At 36.1% G+C, this 25,956-nt stretch overlaps 1 protein-coding gene across 9 annotated transcripts in view; it reads right to left on the reverse strand.

The window, feature by feature from the left end:
* The window catches only part of LOC6048354 (zwei Ig domain protein zig-8), a 628,146-nt gene that overhangs the window by 282,146 nt on the left and 320,044 nt on the right, over positions 1–25,956 (reverse strand). The gene's annotated exons all lie outside the window — the stretch shown is intronic.

The following is a 25,956-nucleotide window of genomic DNA, read 5'->3' on the forward strand; positions in this document are numbered from 1 at the left end:
ATTTGAACTGGCGCAAAGTTCTGCGTTTGCGTCTGCGTCAAACGGACAATCTTGTTCTTAGCTTAACTCGTGATGTTTTTTAGCAAACCCCTTATGTCTATAAATCAAAATTTTTGTAATTGTCTGCTCTACAACTTTGTAGAACATTGTTGTACTCTAAAAAATAATCCTGCAAAGTGAGAAAAAACACGAAATTTCAAAATGAAATTTTTTTTTCTAAATGAAAAAATGAACCTTCTGGGTCAATGTAGATTCGAAAAGCACATAAAATTTCCCATAAAATGACATGTTCCAAAAAATTTTATAGCCGAGTAACGGAAAATGGAGAATTTTTTCAAACTTTTTTAGTGTTTTTTTCGATGAAAAATATTTTTTTCGGAATTCTGAGTACGTCATCAAATCGGGCGTCTAATTTTACATAAAAGTCCCTTTGACACCAAATTTCTATCTCATCACCGTTTTAGGCTGCAAATTATTGAAAAACACCTCTTGTTTCGCATGTTCAAAAATGGAAGGGGTCGTACCGCCCCTCCGTCACGAGATATCAAAAAACGGACCCCGGATTCGTGATCAGGGACAAAAGTTATCCCTAAGGACAAAGTTTCACGCAAATCGAAGAGGGGTCGGGGCTACTTTTCCCGATTTCGTGTGAGTTGGTAGAGAATTATCCATTGGCAAATTATTTGAAAGCGTTTAGTTTGTTGTTCAATGTTCATATGAAATTGTATTTTACAGACAAATCTTTTCGAAAGCTTTTCAAATTGTCTTTCCAAAACAACTCAAAACAATGCTAAAAAGTAGTTCTTTTGGGTTACTGGCACCAAAAAAGTTATCAATTTTTTATTGGTTTCTTACCTAAATTTAAAGGATTTGTTGAATACCTTGTTGGTCCACTTTTTAAGAGGATCAGATTATCATTTTCAAGTTAACCATCCAGTATCGTAACCTGGACATCTGGAATCGGTTTACGATACTCAAATAAGAGACATTATTCAAATATTTACGGAAACTACATAAAATTACAACATGGGTCATTCCAAGTCAACTGAGTACAGTTTTGGACTCGACCTTCGCCGATTTGGACCGAACTTTTAGAGAACGTTTATCTAATCCCAAGCTTGGTTCCGATCTCTCAATGTTTCGCACCACCCTCTTTTTTGACGATTTTCTAGAATACTTTTTTTCCTTTTACTAGTAACTTTCCAACTATTGTACCATTTTTTCTGGTTTCATTTCATAGGAAATTGTACAAGACATTAATTGAAAATAAAACATTAACTCTCAAATGCCTTCCTATATTGTTTCTTGGCAGGTTGTGTAATAAAACGTGATCTTAACCCATCCCTAATTTTATTCATTTTTTAAATTGATTACCATTGTGCTCCCCGGACAATTTTACATAAAAATCGTAAAATAGAGCAATTCTCTGTGAAATCGGCCGAATTCGACTATTTTTATTTTTTTTTTTTGTATTTTTATATTTAGCTCAAACTTTTGTGAGGGTCATCCCTATGACCAAAGAAGCTATTTTGTGTCATTTGTTCACCTATACAAGTCTCCATACAATTATGGCACTCAGCAAAAAATCCGATGGTAAAATCCCACGAAAAAGCATGCACATCACCTTCGTAAAAAAACGGGATTCAAATCCAGCACGAACAGTAAGGACTGGCGTCTTAGCCTACTCGGCCATCAAGTAGGTCAAGTAGGTTTCCCATACTGATAGACTACATTTTTCAGGGTGTAATATTACATAAAATTTCATAAAATAATGCTAATAAATAATAATTACATAAAATTTCATAAAATAACGAAAGTTGGATTTCAGCGAAATGTTAGCAGTTATTCGAGTGACCATGAGTGACCATTTCCGTTTTTTTAGGTTCAGAAAATATGCTACAATTTCATTAGGGCATTAAAGATATTGAAAAATGAACATCGGATTCGTAATCAGGGACCTAAATAACCCCTTAATGCAAAGTTTCACGAAAATCAAAGAGAGGTCGAAGCAACTGTATTTGCTGATCATCCGGGTACGAGAATCGAACTCACGACCTCTGGATTGGAAATCCAGCACGCCGCTACACGTGAAAAACGGACCATGCAATTTGAATACATTGTTCGTGGGTCCAATTTTCATGAACGCTTGTTCACGATTTTGGGAACCCTTTTTTCTCCGTGTAGTCGAAACCCATCCGCTACCGATCAGTATTCCCAGTGAGTGATAACACAAAAATACCAGATTTTTTTTGATCATGATTCGATTATCCCACACAGAAAAAAATGATGGTAATATTCATCAGGAAATGTTGACAGATTTTTTTGCCGAGCATTTTGTCACAATGAAAAGTTGATTTAAACATTATCACAAAACAAGGCTCATTAAATTAGAGAGTATTTCTGGCAATCACGATTCCAGCCCTAAGTTCTCTAATTGAACAACGTTTGCATCCGCACCATAATTGAGTTATCAACTGCAGCATCGGGAAGAGGGGCGGTGATCTCGCTCCTCCCACAAAATGGTACAATATTTATCTAGCAGCGGGGTTCGGGTTTTGTGCTCCAATTTGATTCCTACCATCGTCAGAGTTCCGCTGACGGGACGAAGCTGCTGCTGCCAAATGAGGAGCCCCGGCAGTTTGTTTGCCGTGGCGAAACGAGCCAAAGAGCCCTGGCCAGGATGATGCCGAATAGTCAAATCTATTTCCGCACCGCGCTGCGCGTTAGTCCCAAAATCGTTAATCATCATCAACGGCTAACACGTTCTGTATCCTTTCCGCAAATCGGAGAGTGGAGATTCTTTCGTGACATGCACAATGGGATAATCTTTGACATTTGTGAAATTCCAAAAATGTGTCCACTAGTATTATGGATAACTCCTTGAGTAAACAATTAAATCAAAGCCATTTTGAAAAAAAAATTAGTTGGGCTGAGGAAGGTTGCAGACCTTTGTTTAAAGACATGGATTTGACCTGAACCACTGTGCTAGTTTGAACTTTCAGCCAACTCTGCATCATCATCATCAGCAGCAGCATCATCAGCGTTATGGGTACTAGAAATCACGGTACGTCTGCAATCCGGCAGCAAGCATTCGGTGTGGCACAATCCTTGGTGGCACGTGACTGTCATGATCCGAGCGAACGTATGCGTAAAATTGAAGAGGACGTTTTGCGAGTGCAACTCCAAAAGAGCACCAAAGTTCAACCTCGGCGAATGCAGTCTCGAGGTCCTTACGAGTCACCTCAAATTTCGCCAACTCTGGACGCAAAATAGCTGACATTTCCATCAACGCAACGAGCAGCGCGGGCCCTGCTGCTCGGGTATGATGTTTCAAATTTAATTACTTGAACAAGAACTCGGCTCTGCATGCGAGAGGCTCTGAAGTGACGGATTCTTCGCCGAGATCGTCGTCGTCGAAATGAAACTGTGTCAGTGTCTGTGTTTGGATGTCTATCTGTCAGGACGATGACAATTCATTAAAATTCGCGATCCATAACTCTGGCGCGAGCAAAATTCGCGAAAGACTCGTTACTCGTTTCGACGTGCTCCAGTTGTGCGCTAGAATGTTCAAAGTGAAGGGGTGATTTGCGGTTGGTTGCACAGATTTCATGACTGCTTAGAGATAGGGATTGTGAAGAAAATGTGAATTCATGCACATCCAAGTGCTTGTTTCAGAGCTATTTTTGATTCTTGCACAGAATAATTCAAATATTACTCTTTGGCGTTCGTATTGAAGAATGTAGTATACTACACAGCAAAAAATCCGATGGTAAAATCGCATGCACATCACCTTTGTGAGCAAAAGCATGTAATATTGTATGAGAAAACGTGTACACAAAAAGCATGTACCGAAGAAAAAAAATCTCATCTGCTCACCCCTAAAATAACATCAATCCGGCGAGAGTCATATTCAGATTACCAAGTCCGCGCCCCAACCCACTTGGCTATCTCGCCGCTTTGTTTATGGTTGGGTCTTTACCGATGTAGCTGTATGTTCTCCTTACATCGTATGCAGTTAACACAGTATACACCCAACTGGCAGTCGCATGATTGTGATGCATGGCGGCATGAAATTATATCAGAATCTGCATGAAATCTGTCCTCATGCATTTTTTGCGATATAGGAGTATGACATTTTTGCCCGTTACCGACAATTATCGACATTACCGACGGCTGATTGATTGTATTGGAGAAAAGAATTTAAATAGAGCGAGGATTGAACCATCAATTTCTTGGTTATTGGTTCGACACGCTACCACCGCGCCATGGACGCTTGATGAATGGAGAGGGACAGAGCACCAACATAATCTTATCTCTGGAGTGTTGCTATAAATATGGTGTAAGCCATTTTTAAACTTGTTTTTGGACTATTTTACAGATAACGCTATCAAATTCAAAAAATCTTATTTCTAACAAAAAGCCATTCGAAAACATGCGCCATAAACTGCTTGTGCCCAAAATTTGAAGCTTTTCAAAAATGTACTTCCAGCGATTAAGCCATATTAGTATTACTATTAAATTTTCAAATTCAAATTCGAAGTCCCGGCTCGTTCTTGCTCGAAAGATCGACAAGTCGTCAAGTCGAAGCATGAACGCCAGCACATTTACGCTTGCGCATTTTACGCTGCGCGTGAAAGTGTTATTTCTGGCATATTATAATAGATTGACAAAGTGTAACATCGTTACATATTTTTTTTAGTTAATCATAGGCTAATATTGAAGACTGATTACCCCTTATATTTTTTTATAAATTTAATCTGATATTATATCGGGTTTTATTCCCTTTGTTCAGGGGGTCATTTTGAGCAACTTTTGTTCTACGAAATAGTTTACTTCTCTTGTATTTGTTTTTCTTAATACAGTTTTTGTATTTTTGATTGCGTTTATCATGTTTAGTATATGTTTGTTTTTGATAGTGTTTGGTTTATTCTACCACCTCCTATCATCATCTTTTGCCTTTTTTCGTTTTTTCATGCTTTTACAGCATTTTTTTTTTATTTTTTTGCTTGTTTTTCACATTATTTGCAATAGAACGAAAACATTGGATTTAAATGGTAGATAAAACACTGCATACTTATTTTGACAAAACAAATTGGAAATGTTAGTAAAAAACACAGCCAAAGTTGACCCCAGAAAAAACGATTTTTATAAAAACATTGGCAAAGACACTTGTAACAAGTGAAACTTCCAACCCTAAAATTTTCTCAAATGAAAAATTGAGATTTGGTGATTTTTTAGACCGAAGCCCACCGGGGTTGGTTTGTAGAGGGTAAATGTATAGTTTTTTGATGTTCAAATTAACCCTCTACAACCCAACCCCGCCTCTAGACGGGCTTCGATTTAAAAAATCGCCAAAAATCCATTTTTCAACCAATTTTTGATCTTTAAAAAGCATTCGAAAGAAGAACTTTTAAAATTTTGGAAAATTTTAGGGTTGGAAGTTTGACTTGTTTTATGTGACTTTGCCAATGTTTTTAAAAATGTAATTTTTTTAGGGTTCAACGTTGGTTGTGTTTTTTACTAACATTTCCTATATTTTAAGTAAAAAGAAGGATGCAGTAATTTTTCTAGTGCCCCAGACTATGCCTCTACGCATTTATTTACAATTTAAATGATAATGGTTCCATTTTATAGCAGAAAATGTGAAAAACTTGCAGAAAATTGAAAAAGTTACTGTAAAAACATGAAAAAATTAGATAGGCAAAATGTAATGATAGAAGGTGGTAGAATAGGCAAAATACTACCAAATACAAAAATAAACAAAACAAGATAAATGCATATTAAAATACTAAAAATGAAAAAAGAAAAACATAAAACAAGTAAAGTAAAGTTTTTCGTAGAACAAAAGTTGCTCAAAATGACCTCCTAAACACGGGAAAAATAAAAAATTTCGAAAAAAATTTGGGCAGTAGAGGGTTAACATTTGAAGGACATTTTAGATTATTTCTGAGTCAGTGATTTTTTATATAGTTTGTCCAGGTTTTCGATATTTTCCGAAATACACGATAAAAAAATCGGATTATGCACCATCACGGACCAAACTCAGAAGATGTCTTTTTAGTCCCCTAAAACAAAAAAAAAACAAAAATTCAAAAAATATTTGGAAATTTAGCTTTAAGTGGCAGAAAATTCAATAATTTTTTATATTTGTTCCCCGACAAGTCTTAATCTTTCAACAACTTTGCCAAAGACACCAAATCGATTAGAAAATCTAGAGAACTACTCAAAATTCAGAATATTTTTGCAACGTTGAATAAGTGAAGAAAAACGGCCACTTTTGAGCCAAAATAAGAAGTAAACATGTTATTGTCGCACAATTAATTTTTGAAAAAAAAAATAGAAATTGTATTTGACTTGCACTTGAAATGTTTTTTTGTAAAATAAAATTTTCAACTTAAGAGATCTTGGCATTATGTTTTTTTTTTTGAAAATGGGCAGAGGTTTCGAAATATATACAGATTTTATACGCTCTATGTTATGACAAGCAAGGACACGGTTTCAAAATTTCCAGATCCAGAGAAAGGAATTTAGTTTAGGTGAAAAGATCAGTCCCTCAAGCAGTAGCAGCAGTTTTTTTTTTAATTTATATTTATTCAAATTTCTTTTCCATGTACATTCATTCAGTTAAAATATTATTGAGTGTCCAATCACAAACGATCACTTTTCACCTCAATTTTAAAAACTAGCAACTTTCATTTATTCATGAAATATTGTAGCTTTCGCTATTCAGTGATTTCAAATGTAGGAGGTCCTACATGTACAAAAGGGAAAAGGGATACCTTAAAACTGACTTATAAACTATATAAAGAGCGGATCAATGCAGCTGAAGACTGCAATGATTTTTGTCGAAATGCATCAATTATCTTATTTGACATAACATCCAAAGTGTCAACTTCGGCTAATTGATGAAGTTCACTGGTGCTGAACCAGGGAGGAAGTTTCAGAATCATTTTCAGAATTTTGTTCTGAATCCTCTGAAGTTTTTTCTTCCTGGTTAAGCAACAGCTTGTCCAGATCGGCACAGCATAAAGCATGGCAGGTCTGAAAATTTGTTTATAAATTAACAGTTTATTCTTGAGACAAAGTCTAGAATTCCTGTTTATAAGTGGATACAAACATTTAATATATTTGTTACATTTAACCTGGATACTTTCAATGTGATCCTTGTAAGTAAGGTTTTTGTCAAAAGCAAGTCCAAGATATTTCACTTGATCCTCCCACTTTAAATTTACCTCATTCATCTTTATAATGTGATGACTTTTTGGTTTAAGAAAATCAGCCCTTGGTTTGTGAGGGAAAATAATAAGTTGAGTTTTGCAGCATTTGGAGTAATTTTCCATTCTTTCAAATAAGAATTGAAAATATCCAAGCTTTTTTGTAATCTTCTTGTGATGACACGAAGGCTTCTGCCTTTGGCGGAGATGCTTGTGTCATCAGCAAAAAGTGATTTCTGACATCCTGGGGGCAAATCAGGCAAGTCAGAAGTAAAAATATTGTATAAAATTGGACCCAAAATGCTTCCTTGAGGGACGCCAGCACGTACAGGTAGTTGATCAGATTTGCTATTCTGATAACATACCTGCAGAGTACGATCCGTCAAATAATTTTGAATAATTTTCACGATATAAATCGGAAAATTAAACCTTTTCAATTTCGCAATCAAACCTTTATGCCAAACACTGTCAAATGCTTTTTCTATGTCTAGAAGAGCAGCGCCAGTAGAATAGCCCTCAGATTTGTTGCTTCGAATCAAATTTGAAACTCTCAACAACTGATGAGTAGTTGAATGCCCAAGGCGAAATCCAAACTGCTCATCAGCGAAAATTGAATTTTCATTAATGTGCGTCATTCTTTCGAATAATTTACTAATAGATGAAAGCAAACTAATGGGCCGATAGCTTGAGGCTTCAGCAGGATTTTTATCCGGTTTCAAAATCGGAATTACTTTGGCATTTTTCCAACTACTGGGAAAATATGCCAAATCAAAACATTTGTTGAAAATTTTGACCAAGCAACTTAAAGTTGCTTCTGGTAATTTTTTAATTAAAATGTAAAAATGCCATCCTCACCAGGGGCTTTCATATTTTTAAATTTTTTGATAATAGATTTTATTTCATTCAGATCCGTATTAAAAACTTCATCTGATGAAAATTCTTGTTCAACAATATTCTGAAATTCTATTGAAATTTGATTTTCAATAGGACTCAAAACATTCAAGTTGAAATTATGAGCACTCTCAAACTGCTGAGCAAGTTTTGAGCTTTTTCCCCATTAGTTAATAGAATATTATCACCATCTTTTAAAGAAGGGATGGGTTTTGAGGTTTCTTAAGAACCTTTGAAAGTTTCCAAAAAGGTTTGGAATAAGGTTTAATTTGTTCGACATCTCTTGCGAACTTTTCATTTCGCAGGAGAGTGAATCTGTGGTCAATAACCTTTTGCAAATCTTTTGAATTCGCTTCAGTGCAGGATCACGAGAACGTTGATACTGTCTTCGGCGAACATTTTCAGACGAATCAAAAGCTGAAGATCGTCATCAATAATGGGAGAATCAAATTTGACTTGGACTTTAGGAATAGCAATATTCCTAGCATCCAAAATTGCATTAGTTAAAGATTCCAAGGCTGAATCAATATCAGCTTTGGTTTCTAAAACAAAATCATGATTTAAATTATTCTCAATATGATGCTGATACCTGTCCCAATTAGCTTTGTGGTAATTAAACACAGAACTATTGGGTCTGGTAACTGCTTCATGAGAAAGTGAAAAAGTTACTGGAGGTGATCAGAATCAAAATCAGCATGAGTCACTAAAGGACCACAATACTGACTTTGATTTGTCAACACCAAATCAATTGTTGATGGATTTCTAACAGAAGAAAAGCAAGTTGGCCCATTCGGGTATAAAACCGAATAAAGACCAGAAGTGCAATCTCTGAACAGAATTTTACCATTGGAATTTACTTTTGAATTATTCCAAGATTGGTGTTTGGCATTAAAATCACCGATGATCAAAAATCGAGATCTATGCCGAGTAAGTTTATTCAAATCCCCTTTGAAATAATTTTTATTTTCCCCAGTGCATTGGAAAGGCAAATATGCAGCTGCAATCATAATTTTCCCAAAAGAAGTTTCAAGTTCAATGCCCAAACTTTCAATAACTTTTAACTTAAAGTCACGTAACGTGCTATAAGTCATACTACGGTGGATAACTATTGCAACTCCACCGCCATTTCGATTCATTCGGTTATTGGTTATAACTTTATAATCTGGATCACTTTTCAAATAAGTGCCAGTTTTTAAAAATGTTTCGGTTATAACAGCAACATGCACGTTATGAACTCGTAAAAAGTTGAAAAATTCATTTTCTTTCGCTTTTAAAGAGCGAGCATTAAAATTCATAATATTGATGGAATTACTTAGATCCATGATTAAACTTCAGGGTAAGAACAACATCATTCGCAAATTTTAATCCAATCTGGATTGCTTCCATCATGGATGTAGCATTACTCATTGTTTGAATCAAACCAAACAGTGAGTTTTGCAAAAAGTCATTTTTCAAACGTAACATCGCCGAGATCAGAAGATCCCAAAGCGTTGCCAGCAGAAAAATTTTCAAATGAGATTTGAGGTACCTGCCCAATTTCAGAAAGATTGGTAGAGGATTTAAAATTCGTGGATGAACCCGAAACGACGTTAGCATAAGAAATGCCATTGTTGTTACCTAACTTTTCCACGGTAGGGGTATTTCTAGCATTGTTCGAGTGAGACAGCACGAACGTTTGATTTAAAGATGCAGGTACAACCTGACTTTGAGAAAATTTCGGTTTGGATTTCGGCTGATGCTTAGCACGAGAATCCAAAACCTTTTTCTGATGGGGCAATCCCAGAAATTTGATTTGTGATTTCCACCACAATTTGCACATTTAAATTGGGTGACTTCTTTCACGGGACAATTGTCCTTGTCGTGAGAAGAATCCCCGCAAACCATGCATTTTGGAACCATGGCGCAATGATCAGTACCGTGACCGAATGCCTGGCAACGCCGGCACTGGGTCAGATTCTGGCCATTACCGCCATGTTTCTTAAAATGCTCCCACTTTACCCGTACATGGAACAAAAACTGTACTTTGTCCAAAAGTTTCAAATTGTTGATTTCATTTCTGTTGAAATGAATCAGATAAAATTGTGAAGTCAAACCAAAGCGAGAAATATTCCCGTTTGATTTTTTCTTCATCGGTATTACTTGGGATGGGGCAAAGCCAAGCAACACCTTAAGTTCGTTTTTGATCTCATCCACCGACAAGTCGTTGGAGAGACCTTTCAGGACCGCCTTGAATGGCCGAGCATTCTTGGTCTCATACGTGTAGAAATTGTGTTTGTGGTTTTTCAAATAACCAACAAAAGTTTGGTGATCTTGTAAAGATTCCGTCAACAAGCGACATTCTCCTCTTCGACCAAGCTGGAACGAAACTTTCAAATTGCAAGTTTCCTTGCAATTCTTCAGTTGCGTTCGAAAGCTGGCCAAATCGGAGACGGAAGTCACAACAATTGGCGGAGCCTTTACTCGTTTCTCGACGGCAGAAGGCTCAGTACGAGGAGAAGGTTCCTTGTCATCAGTTTCGGATAAAACACCGAAACTGTTTGTCAATGGAATTGGAGGATTGACCTCACATTCAGAATCAGAATCAGACCGCAGAAGAGGCTGTTTTCTTTTTCTGTTTCCGTTAGCCGGTTTAGGTTCAAACGCTTCACTGACGTAACGACCAAATCTTCAGAAGATTTGCGTTTACCTTTGTTTTGACGCATTTTGCAAGCAAAGTTCTCTTAAAAAGATGGCTTCGTTTGTAAAATACAACAAAATTTCAGGTGGGGTTAGTCTTGAAAAGACTATTTAGAATTTTGGAAAATAACTCAGGTAGTCTTTAAAAAGACTGTGAATTTTGTTTTGAAATAACTCTGAGCTTAGGTAGTAAAAATACCGCAGCTCTAGTGTCCGTTCACCACGAAGGTTCGCAAGACACTGAGCAGTAGCAGCAGTCGTGTTAGCGTCGGTACGCCCCCAATCAGGTGGATTCGTCGTATGTGGAACCGTCTTAGATTTCTTTATTTTTGCAAATATTGTAGAAAAACGCTATTGTGTCGACTAGCTTGGCCTTGGGAAACACCCTAATCACCGAACAAAAATATACGGCTCTAATTATTTTGACCAATGAACTGCGTCCCATCATTCGCAAATGACCCCACTTTCGGTGCCGCAGTTTGTGTGCACAAAAGGGTTCACAACTTCTAACTCGCGCTGCTGCCTTTTCGTCGCTCCGCCGAGGCTGCAAATTTAATGCGTAACACTTTAATCGCATATTAATTATTGTTGACAGACAGTCAGACACGTCCGCGAAATGGAAAACACGAACAAAAGCAGCATCAACAGCAGTTTCAACATGATTCTATCGTTGAAGGCGAACACACCCCACGCCTCCGTCGTCAAATTTCGTGCCAAAACAAGGCCGTAGTTATTAAATTTTAACAAGCCGCCCGTCATTTAATCATTCGCAATTGGCCTCCCGAATCACGACGAGTTGCCGTCGTGGACGCGGGCGTGTTGTTTTTCGGACCCGCTGGAAATTGAGATTCTGATCAGGAGTTGGAGCGGCGGAGGGTGGCGAAGCCACGATGGGACTCACGCACTGCAGATACTGTGGCCGAGATCCGGAGGGGAGAATTTGAACCCGGCCTGTTCGGCATGTCAATTAATATTGGTGAGCAGAACATATAACTAGGTATGCCGTGGAAACTACCCGGCGAGAGTGGTGAGGTGAAATTAGTCGGATTCGGTAATGAACGAACTCTGATTTGATGCTTAAGAACAATTAAAAACAATTGTATGATTATATGATTATATGATTTTATGATTTTATGATTTTATGATTTTATGATTTTATGATTTTATGATTTTATGATTTTATGATTTTATGATTTTATGATTTTATGATTTTATGATTTTATGATTTTATGATTTTATGATTTTATGATTTTATGATTTTATGATTTTATGATTTTATGATTTTATGATTTTATGATTTTATGATTTTATGATTTTATGATTTTATGATTTTATGATTTTATGATTTTATGATTTTATGATTTTATGATTTTATGATTTTATGATTTTATGATTTTATGATTTTATGATTTTATGATTTTATGATTTTATGATTTTATGATTTTATGATTTTATGATTTTATGATTTTATGATTTTATGATTTTATGATTTTATGATCTTATGATTTTATGATTTTATGATTTTATGATTTTATGATTTTATGATTTTATGATTTTATGATTTTATGATTTTATGATTTTATGATTTTATGATTTTATGATTTTATGATTTTATGATTTTATGATTTTATGATTTTATGATTTTATGATTTTATGATTTTATGATTTTATGATTTTATGATTTTATGATTTAACATAGCGCTTAGGAAAACTGTCACCACGAACCCCTGAATTTTGCATTATTGTTCTAAAGTAACCCCACTGACGTAAAGAAGGACCTCCAAACTAGTTTTAACCAAGTAAAACATGCCAGTGTAAATGAGTTATCTAATGTCCGCGAATCACGGTGAAAAAACTAGTGGTCACTAAATGGAATTAGTGGGTAGATCTGGAACACAAAAAAACCTTTTCACCTTTCCTCAAATACAAAAGCTCTCGTTCCACGTGGCCACCCGCCATTCAAATTCCAAATCCACGATGTGACCACTGCTGGTGGTGCCTTCTGCTACCAGGGGCAGCAACAAATGACCGCGTGGAATTGATTTTAAACGCAAATTTGAGGCAATAATTTATGCATGGGTCGGTGGATTTTCGTGTAATTTTTTATCGAACTACATCGGGAGCTATTTGCGGCTGACTGAATTGGACTGAACCGGTCGACCCAACCATCCAACCAAGTCAAATCCAGCTCCAAGCTGCAAATAGAGTGCCCGCTCGCTTGTAGAACTTGTATTAGCGGATGACCACGTGGAGTCCGTCGCTACAGGTTCGGGGTTTTGCTGGCCACACTCTAGCTCAACTCCCTCGAGGACTTCCGGGGCTGATTTGTGCCAACCGGGCCCGGGGACTTATCGTGTGCTGTCCGCGCGCGTTCTTCGGTATATAAATGAGTGATTGGCGGCCGTGAATTTTGGATGGCCTTGCCGGAACGGTTATTTGGCACACGATTCGGTGTCCCGGATCGTGGTTGCGGTTTAATTCCACGGGGGTGAGGGTGGTATGGTGGACATCTACCGCAGCACGTGGTGGGGAGGATTGATGAATGCTTGCTTTAGGGTGGCCACTTGGAAATCAATTGTAAAATCATGAGTTTTTTTTAATAGATGAATTAGATGATCGGTAGATTCTGTGTTTTGCCTTAAAATAAATACTTTTTTTATATAAAAAAAAACACACTTGCATACCAAAACTGAGTTGCCACCCTAACCAATTTTCTGTGTGGACTATTCCCACGTGGGTACACACATGAACTCGACATCGGAGGGCACTCAATCAATCTGGACATTTTGTTTTACGGCTGAACGGATTATGTTCCGGGGGTGAAATCACTTAACACACACACACACACACACACACACACACACACACGGACAACAACCACCGAGGTCACACGGGACAACTGGTTGTCCTTGTAGCCGTGATGAAAGCTGGAATCGTTTGTAATTGTAACGGTGGTGTAGGCAAAATCACAAATAAGACTAGTTCAACGGGGCGAGGGTTTATTGTATCTACTGTGGTACCCTTTCTCGTGTCAGGTCATAATGCCAAAGTGACCACGTGATTTTTGCCCGAGCGGCCATAAAAATATGCATCTTTTCAGAAATTTAAATGGAAATAAAAAATACTGACTTAGCTGAAAAACTCTCGTTCTTAGAAAAAATTCTGTGATTTTTTCAGTTGTCTAAAGTTGAGGTAGGTTTTTGTTTGAGTTGCTCGAAAAGTATCTCAATGTATGAAAATATTTACTTATAACATTGTAGCATGTCAATACGATTCCCTCGAACAAGAAACACTGTTAGATGACTTATTTTTACCATATATTTGAATTCGAGCATCATTTTAGTTTCATTTGACTCAATGTCATCCCCTCTGAGGGGTAAGATTGGGTCAATTTTCAAACGATTGTCATTAAAGGTAGAATTCATCAAATTCCTCTATATTATGGGCAAATGTGAGGAAACTATCTAGACATAATTCTACGTTAAATGATTTTTGATGTTATTTTAATTGTAGTTGTTATTAAGAAATTACGAGAGGTGTATCGTTTTTTGACCCATAGTCACCCCCACTGACGGTACCTATTTGTAAGCTTCGTGGTCTAGGAATGGAGGAAGGAACCGTTCTTAAATTACAAAATGTAGTATTGGGGAGAAGTGAAAGTTCCAGAACTGTGTAATGCTTGGGTCATTTTTCGCCAACTAACACAGCATTTGCCATAACACGCCTTAGATTTTCATAAAACTTTGCTTTTTTTATGAGATACGTCCAAAATACAGGGTCAAGAGAGTAGTTCCACCAAAATGTATTGGGGCCCGACGGTAAACTCATAAGTGTAATGCTACCAACTCACACCATCAAAATGAATGTGTTCATATGTTTATTTAAACCAGTTGTCACCAAACTGCGGCCCGCGGGAAGCTTTTGAAATTATTATGAAATCTGGCCCACTAAGGAGTTTTGATGAAAAATGCAGAGAAAAATGATAAAAAAACTAACTTAATCCACCTATGTGGTTGTTGCCTTCCTCACTTTTTACCAACATTTGGTGATATGATGGGTTTGGACACAAATTCTATCTATCTTATACAAAATTTCGACGGTTTTGTTCGAACGCGAATCAATACAACACGGAACGTCCGATCGAGATGCTCTTTGTTGCGTTGGGTTCGTATGGTAAGTTCGTGAGTTCAAGGAAGGTTCTTACGCCAAAAAGTTACAACTTTGGCCACTCTAGAACCGATTCCGGAAAATTTGCAAATTGTATGGGAAAGGTTAAAATCAAATTTTGATCACAGGAGGCTGAATAAGCAAAAAAGTCAAAAACGTCAACAAACGAAAAAGGCAGAACGAAGTTTGTCAGGTAAGGCTTGTTTTTCAATAAAGAAATACACAAATGTCACTTAAGCGGTCATAACTTGAGACTGAGCGTTGTCAGATCTTCAATGTTTTGGACTCATTGGAAAGGTCTTTCGATTACCTACCCAACGATGGGTTGGATGATGGATACGGACGTAGTTTACATACATTTAAGTGAGATCCGGCATCAAAAAAGTACATAAATATCACTTAAGTGGTCAAAGCTTGAGACCGGGTTGCCAGAACTTCAATGTTTTGGACTCGTTGGAATGGTCTTTTAATAACCTAACCAACGATGGGTCGGGTGATGGGTCTGGACATAGTTTACATGCATTTATGTGAGATCCGATTCGCAACTCTGACACTTTTTTATACGTAACTTTAGAACTACTTATCGGATCATCAAACAATTCAATAGTGCAGTATGGGACACCAAACCGGATCGAATGCAACTTATTTGACTCAAATCGGATCAGCCAGTGCCGAGAAAACTTGGCAAGAATTTTGAGCACAAAGGGGAATACGCACACACATACACACAGACATTTGTTCAGTTTTCGATTCTGAGTCGATAGGTATACATGAATATAGGTCTACAAGCTGTTTTTCAAAAGTTTATTTTCGAGCAGGATTATAGCCTTACCTCAGTGAGGACGGCAAAATTAAATACCTGAAATATTTATAAAGAATTGACATAGTATTGAATTATCGTTAGGCGTCATCCATAAAGTATGTCACGCTCTAGGGGGAGGGGAGGGTGGGGTCTGAGCAAGTGTGACATTGCATGTTATATGTATAGGAAAAGCGTGACAAAGGGGGGGATGGGGGGACGTACTTTATGGATGAAGCCTTATCTCATTTTCAGAAAAGATTTATGAAACCTTAGAAGTTGTAGGAATTGAATGATTAAAAATTTAAAAAAATATACATTAAATTTGCAAAAAAAAAAATGCTTACTATAGTTGTGTTTGAAGAAAATTTCTTTTATTTATTTGAAAACCACGATACTTTAAATGACGTTCATATCGGAAAAATGTCCAACAGTTGTAAACATCAAGTTGGATTCTGTGTTCCCCTTCGGATGTTCCTGAAAATTTTCAAAATTAAATTTAAATCAAATCATCAAATCTGGACCAATTTCAAGAATTATAGGTCAAGGCAAATTTTGATAAAACGAGGAAACAACGAGGATATTGAATTTTTCGGCAAATTTCACATTGAAAATTTGCAATTTATTTGCGTATTATTTGAAACGCAAATGCTGAAACAGTAGGACCTTTTTATTGAACTTATAATAACTTATTACATCACAAAATTACAATTTTTAAAAAAAGAATGTAACATCACATGGTCTAATGAATTCAACGACATATTTGGAATTGATGCACTTTTATATTTGCTTGACATAAATCTTCATAGAAAATTGAGTTTTAAAAGAATTAAGTATGAATTTTGAATCAACATTTTCATGTTCAATTTTATTATCCGGACAAAAAACAAATAAATAATAATAAATGTACTTATTATATTATAAAAATATATTTTATTTCAATTTTATTGTGTTCATGTATTCTAATCTTTGTTAGAATATTAAGAAAAGATAAGATGTGATAAAAATCTTCAAATCAGTTGAATAATAATGTGTTTATTTGTGAGTTTTTTTTTTAAATTTATATGCGAGTTTGTATGACATATTTTTCGCAAAACAAAATATCCAATCATTTTCTAAAAGCAATCGTAGTATTACAATTTGTTATTGTTATGTTAACTTTTTTTTCTAACTACTTGTTTAATAATGATATACGTAAATCATTCATCTATTTTGTATTCGTCCAACCAGGTTATAATGATTTAGAAAAAATAATAAATCTGAATTGACAAATAAACGCAAATTTTTCGAAATACGACATTGCAAAAAAAACTGTTGTGTGTGTGTGTGTGCATCCAACCAAACGGGACCACGCGGCCACTTCTTACAAATTGAGTTGTTTCCATGTAATTTTAGATTAACACTCTATACATGCAAATAACTCGCATAGGCATTTGGAGGGTGTTAGCTCTGCCGAGCTTCGGTGACCCATTTCTACGCTGGCTAGCCGAGCGCGAGGTACTTCAGCTTTATCGACAAGCCCCGCCCTGAAGAACGTTTGCACCAATCGGATTCAAACGTTATTTAGAATTTCCGAACCCTTGTCAAATGGTCAAGGACCCAGCGTGTATATAGTTGATAGTAACAGTATTCCTAATTCCAGTACTTGCTCACCAAGCCGTGATGCACAGCAAAAAATAATGTAAATTTGGAAGCTGTAATTTTGGAAGGTTGAATATTACCTCTTTTCTGATGTAAATTTACCTCAATTTAGACTGAAAAAGTGACATTAGACCAGAAAAGTGGTAAAATTACACATTTCCAGAGGTAAAATTAAACCTTTTTTCTGACATAAAAGATGTACTCCTTCCCAGATGTAATATTACCATGATTTTTTTTTTCTGTGGGGCCTAGTGGTTAGTATTTTTGCTTACCAATCCAAAGGACGGGGGATCGAATCCCACCTCTAGCGACTTTTGATTTTTCGTTCTTTTTCAGTATTTCTAAACTTTCTCGTTGGGGGCAGAGGGGCATCGAACCCAGGACCATTCGTTTACAAAGCGAACACCGTAACCAGTCAGCCACGGCTGCTCTTTTACATTGCAAAAATAAACCTATTGTAGGTTTTTTTTAATTAAGACGAAAAAATATGCTTCTGAATTATTGAGTTCCATTGTTTAAAGCCAAAAAGAAAGTTCAATCCCAATATATTTATAAAATTAGGTGGTAATTTTTTAATTTTCAAAAAGTCTTAAAATTTTATGCAAAGAAATAAATTTTTAAGTAGAAAGTTTCATGAGAAGGTAAAAATGTATTTTGCGGAAATTGGAAAATACGGAAACATGTAATAACATTTGAAAATTAAATGAAAAAGTCGTGCAATGCAATTCAACTATCAAACTAATAAAATTTTACAAGTTTCAATAATTTTTGTATTGTGTTTACATGCGGCCCGCGATACTACGACAAGTTGCCAAATTGGCCCGCAAGTTTTAACCGGCTGAGCACTACTGCTTTATATCATCAAAACTTCCTAAATTTTTTGATAAGAGACATCGTTTTCATGATCAATTGGACAATTTTCCAAATCAAATTATTTGGACTTAATTAGGTTAAAAAAAACAAATGAGGAAAATTATCTTGCTTTTTTTGCTATTTTTAAATAAGTTTTATTGGAAATATAAGAAAATTTCACAAAAATCCTAACTTTTATAATTGAAAATCGAATTAATGATTTCCAGGCGACACTTATAGAAAGTAATTTTTATCAATTCTAATTGTAAGCAAGGCTCTATCTCAGAAACTAAATGTACAATTTTCAAAGTCTCAGAGAAAAAATTGTAGTTCAGAGGTGCTTTTCTTTAAAGAAGCATTGACACATTCGGACATTGCAACGTCACGACAATTTTTGACGTACTTTGTTTCGGATGATATCATAACCATTCCAAAAAATAAATATTATTACAGATTCGGATGATAAATTGAATTCTAGAGGTAGTGATCAAGGAAAAACAAATTTCAGTTGAACTTTTCATTTCGAACATCGATGACTACGTGACGTTGTAACGGAGTTTCATACAATTAAATATTTTTTAATTGTTATTTTTAAATTTTTATTGTTTTATTTATTCATTGAATATTATAATTTTTTTTATTTCTTACAAATGCTGCCTTTTTATTGAACTTTTAATAATTGTTACTTTCAAATTTATATTGCTTTTATTTTTGTTTTTTTTTTCCATTTATATATTTTTTATTTTTTATTTAAACTGTCAACCAGTTAGCCAAAATGGGTCGTTTTTGTCACTAGAGAACGTGTCAGTACTCATAATATATAAAATCCCCATCAGAAGCTATAACTTAAGAATGTTATTCTAAAAAATGTAAAATATACAATACATATCATACTATTTCCGCAAAAAAAAAATATCTCCGGAACCAGATTTTTCATCAGTATGCACATTGACTGAAATAATGTCTTTAAAAAAATAAAGAATAAAGATTCAATTAAAAGATTGAATATGGATTAAAAATTAAAAAAATAAAGATTAAAGTTGAGTATTCAACCTTAAGTGACAAAAGAGCAAATCTCTACGAAATCTGTCTTTTTTCTTAAATTTAAATTTTTGTATTTTTAAATCCGACTGAAACTTTTTTGGCGCCTTCGGTATGCCCATAGAAGCCATTTTGCATCGTTAGTTTGTCCATATAATTTTCCATACAAATTTGGCAGCTGGCCATACAAAAATGATGTATGAAAATTCAAAAACCTGTATCTTTTGAAGGAATTTTTTGATCGATTTGGTGTCTTCGGCAAATTTGTAGGTATGGGTATGGACTACACTGGAAAAAATGATACACGGTAAAAAAAATTGGTGATTTTTTATTTAACTTTTTATCTCTTAAACTTGATTTGCAAAAAAACACTATTTTTAATTTTTTTTTATATTTTGATTTGTTTTAGAGGACATCAAATGCCAACTTTTCAGAAATGTCCAGGTTGTGCATAAAATCTTTGAGCGAGTTATGCATTTTTGAATCAATACTGATTTTTCCAAAAAATCGAAAAATCGGTCGCAAAAAATTTTCAACTTTATTTTTTGATGTAAATTAAATTTGCAATCAAAAAGTACTCCAGTGAAATTTTGATTAAGTGCACCGTTTTCAAGTTAAATCCATTTTAGGTGACTTTTTTGAAAATAGTCGCAGTTTTTCATTTTTTTAAATTAGTGCACATGTTTGCTTACTCTTGAAAAATTTCACGAATGTTTCATATATTAACATTGTCAATCGGACCATATCGTTTGAGATATTGATATTAGAAAATGGTGTGTTGTTTGGGTGAGACTTAGCAAACATAAATTTTCCTGTTTTTAAACCTTTGCATGGCAATATCTCAGCAACTAAGGGTCGTATCAACAAAGTCCAAAAAAGGCAAAATATAGAGAATTTTCTCAACTTTTCAAAAATATTTTTTTCTAAAGTGGACAAACATGTGCACTGAATTAAAAAAATGAGAAACTGCGACTATTTTCAAAAAAGTCACCTAAAATGGATTTAACTTGAAAACGGTGCACTTTATCAAAATTTCACTACGGTACTTTTTGATTGCAAATTTGATTTTACATCAAAAAATGAAGTTGAAAATTTTTTGCGACCAATTTTTCGATTTTTTGAAAAAATCAGTATTGATTAAAAAATGCATAACTCGCTCAAAGATTTTTTGCACAACCTGGAAATTTCTGAAATATTGGCATTTTATGTCCTCTTAAACATATCAAGAAATAAAAAAAAATTAAAATAGTGTTTTTTTTTGCAAATCAAGATTTTGTGCCAGAAATTCAATAAAAAATCACCGTGTATTATTTTTTTCCAGTGTAGTTCGTATCCATACCTACAACTTTGCTGAAAACACCAAATCGATCAAAAATTTCTTTAAAAGATACAGATTTTTGAATTTTCATACATCATTTTTGTATGGCCAGCTGCCAAATTTGTATGGAAAATTATATGGACAAACTAATGATGCAAAATGGCTTCTATGGGCATACCGAAGGCACCAAAAAAGTTTCAGTCGGATTAAAAAATACAAAAAAATCGAATGACTGAAATCTGAGAGAACTACTCAAAAGTTAAAAAAAAAACTTTTTTTTCCGTGTACCTATTTCTTCCAAAAAGTCTTACAACACAACATACAACCTTTTCGAAGACAGATAATCGATCAGAATTTTTTTTTCTTGGGATACCGAATTTCATGCATTTACAACATCTACAATAATTGTTGGAGGTTTTTTTTATTTCATAACCACTTCTAAGATCGGCAACAAGTAAAAATAGTCCAACTGATTAACAATAATGCGTACTGATTTCCAGTTCCAGAACCAGAACCACACTTTGTTTACTCGATGTCATGCACACATCATCACAAAATTCACCCAGCTCAGTTTGGCCGCATTAGCTCATCCATTCAGCAGTGCCACCGGAGGTGGTGGAATCGCAAACGTCACCACAAATAAAGAGCAAAACACACAGACAGACCAGTTTTAACTGTCCACCCCGGGGGAAGGTACTTTGGTTCGTGGCTCGTAAAATGACACGTTCGAGTCATTTTCGTTTTCCCTAGGCGAACACTTTGCGCGCTGATTGCAGTTTCATGGACTTTGGCTGGCTTGTACTGCTGCTAAGTTGTTTTTAAGGAGCAATGGTGGCGTGTGATGTGTGTGTGTTTGATATTCAGGTTGCATTCATTCACTTTTTTTTACTGTCGGAGTTTTTCGCGTCTCGAAAGGTTTTATGCAGACGTTGACATTTACTTCAAATTAAACGGTTTTATGTCGACGCGCTGCAGTAGAATGTCAAATTAATTCAAAGGTGATTGCTTGCAAAGTACCCGGACCGCCCTTAATCCATCATATCGTTAGCACAAATCCTGATCAGGAGGAGTGTCTGGATCGTCCCTAATTGGGTGTGAATGCCAAACGGCAGGTACAAACCGCACTCATTAAGATGCAATAGGATGCATTTGCAGGCATAATGAGATGCAATCAAACCGAGTGGTTCAGGGAGAACCGTTGGGCTGAGTTATTTTAATCATTTTGACTGTTTGAGTGTGAAATAATTGCAAAATTTTAAGTTTGAAGTAAAATGGTTGCTTGTTAATAATTTATGGACGGATTAACCCACGATCGTGACCATAATGCACCCCCACTTCACGGTACATTCTCTCAACCTCTCGAAGTGCAAGAAGCACTCTCTGCAATTATCACTGTGTGTCATCTTGCAATTGAACGATTTACTTCCACCCCCACACAGCTTGCCTGACGAAGAAGGAGGTCGGTTGGTCGGTCGTACATCGTTACCGATCGCTTCGCTGCATTTCCAGAGCTTTTATGCAAAAAGCTCGGTGCTTTAAAATTCATGGCTTATTTATATGCAAGCGTAAGTGTGTGGGTGTGTTGTGGGAGGGGGCAAACTTTTCAGCTACTGCTTGCTGACTACCAATGCAATGATGTTGACAACTAGGTACTACTTTCATTGACCTAACGGTGCATGTTGTCAAATAACAAGTCGGGTGCAAAGAGCTTTACGTGGAATTGAGGATTGAAAGCTTTGAGAGAGCAAATGAAGATAGCTTTGCTGACATACTTTGCTCAAGAAACTATTTCCATGGATCACTTTGAAAGGAAGGAAGCCAACTTCATGAAGTGATCGATTTTTTTTACAGAATATTTCCAGTTAGAGAATTTAAAGTGAAAAAAAAATGATTTGAATTGGAAAATATGTGCTTTAGTGTCAAAAATTTCCTTAAAAGTTCAAAAATTCTAAACATTGATTCAGTAAGGAAATGATCTGTACTGAAAACTTTAATGCTTCCATCAAATTTCAACCAATTGTCAGAGAGCTTATGTTTACTCAATCTTTCACATTGATGAGTGCTACAACACCAACGACGGGAAAACAGAGCTCGTAAACCTAGGAAAACAAAAACCACCACCAGCATAATGTAATCTGCTCCGTGACAGCACCGGGGATTAGTTTCTCTCGCGTCTTTCAACGTGAATCTATGGTCCTTGGGTTTTGCTCTCGGTCCTGCGATCCCCATGGTCGGGCTGTCCTGCTCCACCAACCCCGTGACAAAAAAAAAAATGACTGTGTTCTATGCGGGTTGGTCGCCATATCTCCTCGCAACTGCAAGAGTAGATAACACACACAAGCAAAATAAAACGTCACAAATAATGACAATTTATGTCATGTACTGCTGGCGTTGTAAAAATAACTCCTCCGAACTGTTTATGGAGCTGCTAAGCAGGGGCAATGACACGGAGGAAAATTGATTATTTTTGTAATTTGGATGTCTCAGTTCAGTTATGACTCCAGCGCCGACTCCGGCATCTGGAGATTTAGCGACTCCACTTCAGAGTCCAACTTAGGCACTTCGGGAGGTCAAAGTAATTGCACCCGAATACTGTGTGGATCGGCTGGGATGGCTTGTGTAAGAAAAGCCATCATGTTATACAGTCGACTCTCTGGCTGTCGATCTTCTCGATATCAATATTGCTCCATCTATCGATGAATTTTTCAGTCCCTTCAAACTGCATACTTCGATTGGCTTTATTCCTCGATATTTTCTCTTGCTTGAACGATCTCTTCCTTGACGGTCCCTTGGATTCTGTTTGCTTTAAAAATCTCTTCCGGTTGTCAATATTGTCACTATCTCATGGCTTGCATAGACATTTTTCTTTGCGAAACGAAGCTTTGAAGGGTGTTTGACATTAGTTTGTTTTTGTTTGCTAGACGTTGCCATGATTCTCTCCCATAGCCGGGTACCAAGAAAAACATATTTTCAATCGAGTCTTCATTTTGCATCGTTCTGTAAACTGATGATTCTCTTCCTCGACGGTTCCTTGGATATTGACAACTACACCCAAACGAAAAATATATCTCAAAATCTGCAACAGTGAATATGCTGCAGAAAATGTTATATTTTATTACATTTTTTGCAGCAAGCCCATAGATCATTTTTGCCCGCGCGTAAACACGTCAGCGATCTGCAGTTCTCACCAACACATAGAATGCTGGCGCGTCCCCGAGCAACACTCCAAAGAGAAGAATATGTTAATGCTCTTTCACTCTCATTTCATCAAGCGTCCATGGCGCGGTGGTAGCGTGTCGGATCAGCAACCTAGAAGATGATGGTTCAATCCTCGTTCTGTTAAGGTTTTTTTTTCTGCAATACAATCAATCTGCCGTCGGTAATGTCGATAATTGTAGGTAACGGGCAAAAATGTCATACCCCTATATCGCAAAAAATGCATGAGGACAGTTTTCATGCAGATTCTGATATACTTTCATGCTGCCATGCATCAAAATCATGCGACCGCCGGTTGGGTGTAGAGAGTCGACTGTATGAGCATGAGCATGAGCATGAGCATGGTTGACTGCCAATGAGCTGCTACTCCGTTATTGACAGATCAGCTGAAGTTAAACAATGAATCAAAAATGATCAGTGGGAGCCAACCATCCGTTCACTGTTTAACCCCTGAAGACCCCGACTTTATTAGTCAATACCGGCGCCCTCCCAAGAAGCCTGCAGTTCAACGAAAGGGAGGAATGTTAGTCCGATAGTTGAAGTTGCAGACTCATCAAGCACATAGTTTTTCGCTATATACTTGTTGATACCGCTTGAGACCGTTGAATCCACAGCATCTCCTTCAAGCATCACGTGATTAATATTTTTTGGGTTAGTAGGATAAGGTATTGGCTTTTCGATGCCTCCCGAGCTACGATGCTATGGGGAGGACTTTCATAACAAACCCGTCGGCGAGCCTTCCGAGCAACGATGCTATGGGAAGGTCTTTCTAATTAGCACACCAAAACACTCGCGCACAGGTATTTAAATACTGAATAAATGTAATTTTTCATCACGATTACCCAGACGACATTGATGATATAGGAAGAACTTTTAACAGTCATTTACAGTAATACTTAAACTTATTTTAATGCAACAATTCACACGACGTCGTGCCTCCCGATCAACGATGATGTAGGAAGGACTTGAGCAAGCCAATCAGGATGAAACACGAAATAAAATTCTTTTCTTTTCACACACAATGCCACATAATTGACCGCGCGTCACCACCCAACAAATTGAACTGATTTTCTTCTGCTTGTGGGCAAGCCAACCAGGATAAAACACGAAAAAAAATTCTCTTCTTTTCACACACAATGCCACATAATTGACCGCGCGTCACCACCCAACTAATTGAACTGATTTTCTTCTGCTTGTGGGCAAGCCAACCAGGATGAAACACGAAAAAAAATTCTCTTCTTTTCACACACAATGCCACATAATTGAACGCGCGTCACCACCCAACTCACAACTAGAGAGTCGACTGTATATGTTAAAAAAGGTGTTTGGAAAACTAATCCAAATAAGGGCTCGTTCGAAAATTACGTCCGTGAAAAAGAGTACAAAAATTTCGAAAATCTCAGAACGTAATAGTCGAACAAAACCTAAAGCCAACGATATTGAAGAGCTGGAAATTCTATCGACATTTTTTGTGCAAAAAATTTTTAAATTTAAAATACAAACAAGAATTTCATAATTTCAATTCAATGAAATTAAAAGGATTTTTAAAATAACCCTACCCAAAAATCGGTTGAAATGGTGTGGAGTTATGATTAATTTTAAATCGACGAAAATTGCCATTTTCGAACCACCCTTACACGGTGTATGTCACTCTTATGGCCAAACAAAAAAAAAATACAGGTCTAATAATTTCGGTCAAGGAACCCACAGAAAAAAATTGAGCCCATCGGAGAACTTTTTTATTGAATCATGCTTTTCGTCAGGAATTGCTGCAAACAGATTTTTAAGGATAATTCATGTAGCCTTTTAATATATTTGTCAATTCAATTTAAATTTAACGTTTTGAGTTGTTTTCCTAGTTTGCTTTAGTTAAAAGTTGGTAATCAATTGTTATTTTTAAATTCTTCACAAAACAAATTTGCCCAGTAAAAAAAGTTTGACGGAATGGAAACAATGCCTAATCAAAAGCTTGTGAATTAGTGTGAAAAAAAATTTGATTTTTTAACATCGGTTCAGTTTATTTAAAGAATATGTGTAAATAATTTCTTAACAGTATTTGCTTAATCATTCGGTCACATCGGCTAAGTGTACGGATTTTCTGAGGAATTTTGAATGAAGTTTTCAGAAGCTCAGTTTGTTTT

This window comes from Culex quinquefasciatus, chromosome 3 (genome assembly GCF_015732765.1).
Source record: "Culex quinquefasciatus strain JHB chromosome 3, VPISU_Cqui_1.0_pri_paternal, whole genome shotgun sequence".
Lineage (NCBI taxonomy): Eukaryota > Metazoa > Arthropoda > Insecta > Diptera > Culicidae > Culex > Culex quinquefasciatus.